Below are 4,093 nucleotides of genomic sequence, written 5' to 3'. Positions count from 1 at the left end.
TTCCCTTATAACCAGCAGCTTCACACTCAAACTGAATTATAAACCTTACAAATTTTAAAAGAAAAGACCACATTTCCTCATAGGTCGATTGCCCTTGAAAGTCAGAGTATTTTTCTCCTCAACCTACCTGCGTAATATTTTCTGCATGCCTATCCTTGGAAAAAGAAACACTTGATTCCTGGCCCTGTTCACATGGACCTCAGGAGAGCCAGGGACAAATACCATCAATGTATAGCAGCAACAGTGTGATCCATCCTAGAACAGAGAGAGAGGTCAGCGTGGGGGTATGGATAAGCAGAGGGAACTGCCATTGTTAGCATCTGTAAGGGAAAAAATGCCCAGCATATTTGAGGAGTGGTTGGGGAATAAGCAAGAGTCAACTTTACAAAGGTCTTAGATCCAGTGCTGAGGAGTTGGACTTTCCCCTAGAGAACAAAAGGAGCCACTGATGGTTTTGGAATATAGGAGGAAGAAGATAGGGTAGAAAATATTCCAAGAATTGAGGGTGGAATTCTGCAGACCATAATGGCAGGGACATTCAGGGATGTCTGAACAGAGACATCCACTGTAGATATTAGGGCCAAAGAGGGTGATGATGGGCATCTCAATTTGGGGCCCTCTTCGTTTCTGTACCATCTGCAACTTGACACTACCATGTGGGTCTCAGTACCCTGACATCAATCCCAGCTTCAGTCTCTACTCCTGAGCAATAAATGAAAAATGTTCAAGGGGTTAGACTGGGGAGTCAATGATATGCAAGGTATGAACTACAAGGAGGTAGAGAATGGTGGCTACTGACCCAAGTGCCAGGCTTGGGCGAACCTCGCGACTTGGTATCAATGCCTGCAGAGCAAGACACTCCAGAAACTTCATCAGCAGAGGGGCCAGCATGCTGCACCTTAGCTGGCCCACTGAAACCTCCCAGTGCAACAGCAGCTGAGCTAAACAGCTAAACAGGTGGGAATTCCTTTAATTCTGTCAGGTTGAACTATATGGGACATTTTATTCTTTTGTACACATGGGAAACCAAGACATTGCTTGGGTAAAACAGGCCAAAGGTCACACAGGGCCACTCACTTTAGACTTCTGGGATTGGCTGCAGCTGGCCTGTGTTTCTTTTTATTTATTTTACATGGTATTTTACCACAAAAGTGATCTATAGTTTCTAGAAAGAACCAAAACTAGATAGAACGAGACAGAACACCAGCTGAGTCCTCTGTCCTGCCCTGCTTCATTCCCGGAAGCAGTTGATCATTTGACTTGCATTGAAAGGCCCCAGAAATTAACAGCTGTTCTTGAGAACAGAAGAATGGCTGCAGTGTGACTCCTGCATTAGTTAATTTCTTGCTAAGGTTATTGAACTGATGGTGGTCGAGTATTTAGCTTGTGGAGGCTTTAGTTCACTTATTCATCTTCAGCAAACGTTCTCTTGCCCTTCGCCAGCTTCAACCTCTGTGTCAGGCGGAGATGTCTCAACAGCAGCTGCCATGCAGCAGTGGGCCGGGCATTGGCTGCTGGGCTCCTCCTCCCTCTGGGAAGCACAGCGGTAGTCAAGGGCACTCGTGAGGATCAAAGAGACGCTGCATGGAAAGCGTGCCCTGCAGTCCTGAGCATCAGTGTGTGCGGGCTTGTGTGTGCTGGTGAAGCCCAAGGAGAGCTCACATGGCGACCTCCCATGCCATTCAGGGATGGGGCAGACGTGTGTGCAAGGGGCAAGGACTTCTTGAGGGGCCCACCTCAGCAAGGCGGGGCCCAGCATGTACACGGCGCAGAGGTGTGCAGAGCCACGTGGACCTGCACGCTGTCTTCACTTGGTTCCCACTCTGCTGGTCAGGCTGACCACAGGTCTCCAGGGGGCTTGGAACCACTTGGCCAGATGCACTCTGTCTGTGTCTGTCTTTCTCGTGTGCATGTTCCTCCATCTATCAGAAGTCATGTGTGAATGCTCCTCAGTTGCCTGTGATGGTGGGCAACAGGTGGGTTTTGCAGCCAAATGGGAAGTGGTCACAAGGCACAGAGACTGTAGGGAGAGGCCCTGTGTGTCAGGAAGCAGCCAGCAGATGTCTGTAAAAGGGCAGAATTGTCAGCCTGAATGTGTCAGTCCCATCACATGGCATTGCTTAGCCAAAGAAATGCCTAACTTATTATTTAAGTCTGTAAGCCCGAACAAGAAATACGTATGTCCTAACAACTTACTGGCTGTCTTACAGAATAATGAACATAAACTGAAGTTATGTCACTCTTAAGTGCAATGACTTATTAGTATGATGTGTGTCTCTCCTGAGCACGTAAGTCCTCCGACCTAGAATGATGCCACCATATTTTTGTTCCCTCATTTTTGCACACAGTGTTTGCTTTTTCTCACAGCAACTGTGAGAATTGATTGCACATATAGTTGGATTAATATTTACTATGTTTAAACTATTTCCTGTTCATTGAACTTTCTTTTGTTTACTTCAACTTTGTCTGGATTCTCATTTTATTAATTAATTAATTTATTTATTTATTTTTATTTATGTGTGTGTGTGTGTGTGTGTGTGTGTGTGTGTCCAGCTCAGCCCACCAGGGGGCGGGGCTGGCTGGCATGTGGTGCTGGGGGATTGAACCGCGGTCCCTGTGCTTTGCTAAGCTTGTTCTAAGTAGGTGCTTTAGACCACTGAGCTATCTCACCAGCCCAATTTATTTATTTTTTGAGACAAGGTTTCACTATGTAGTTCAGGCTGGCTTTGAGCTCACTATATAGTCAAGGCTGGCCTCAAACATGCAGCAATCCTCCTGCCTCTGTGTTCAAATATGCTGGGATTATGGGCATGCACCACCATGTCTGGCTCCTCTGGTCTTAGTTGAGTACTATGTATATGAAAGCATTTTACTTTCATTTTTCTCTTCTTTTAGCATGTTATATGCCTTTCTAAAATCACTTTAATGATTGTTCTAGAGTCTGCAAAGTACTTTTTAAGTGATTCTTTATGTTTATATTCTTTATATTTTAGGGAAGGGTCTACAGGGTGTTCAGGGTCTCACTACTAGATCAGACTCATAGTGATCCACCTGTTTACAGTCTCCCAATGTTATGGTTTGTGTCTAGTTGTCCCCCCAAAGCCTCTTGCAGTCTTGGGGTGGTTTCTGCAGTTTGTGACTGATTACTGTGGGTGTGGATGCCGTAACCCCCGGGGCAGGTAATTTGCATTACAGTGTAAGGTGGGAAAGGAAGTTAGCTGCTTGAGCTGCTGCTACCCCTCCCTCCCTTTTGCTCTTGCTCTTTGCTGCTGCCATGAAAGGTTGCTCTCTGCTATGTGCTACTCTGCCTTGGAGCCAGCTGAGTATAGACTGAAACCTCCAGTAACTGTGACCTAAATAAACCTTTCCTTCCTTCATTTTGGGTGTCCCGAGAGAAGAGTAAGTAAGACACTCAAGATCTGGGATTACAGGTGTGTGCCACCAAGCCCAGTCTCAATTGCCATCTCATTGCGCCCCTGGGGCGGGGCCGGCATGGCAGGCCTGGGGATTGAACCCCCAGCCCCTGTGCCTGCTTGCAGGCTCTTTAATCTGCTATTTGGCCGGCCCTTAGTGATTCTTGACATTGAATACAAGGTTTTATGTATTATTAGGTAAGTGCTCTACCAATGAGGTATACATTCAGCTTCTTGCAATATACACTTATAACTAATACAAGTCTGCTTTCAAAAAATACTTCATGGGTCATGTGGACACCTGTGACAGTGTTCCTCATTCTTCCTATTATTTACAAAGTTGTTGCCATTCAATTGCTATCATTCATTTCACTTACCTACATACTATAATTACTTAATGCATGGTGACTATGACTACTTTGAAAAGTGTTTACCTTATCTATTAGATTAATCAAAAATAAAAATGAAGCATTTTACTCTAAATTTTACTTTCATTTATTCCTTTTGATGGTTTCCCTTTACTTATGGAGATTCTAGTTTTTGACCTTTATAATTTTTCTTTTTACTGAAGAATTATTAAAAACATTGTTAGGTAAGATAGCTCAGCAGACTAAGTGCTTGCTTAGGTAAGCACAGGGGCCAGGGTTCGGTCCCTGGCACTGCATGCCATTCAGCCTCAC

The sequence above is a fragment of the Octodon degus genome, unplaced genomic scaffold (genome assembly GCF_000260255.1).
Source record: "Octodon degus isolate 3935 unplaced genomic scaffold, OctDeg1.0 scaffold00071, whole genome shotgun sequence".
NCBI lineage: Eukaryota > Metazoa > Chordata > Mammalia > Rodentia > Octodontidae > Octodon > Octodon degus.
This window is presented reverse-complemented; position numbering follows the sequence as displayed.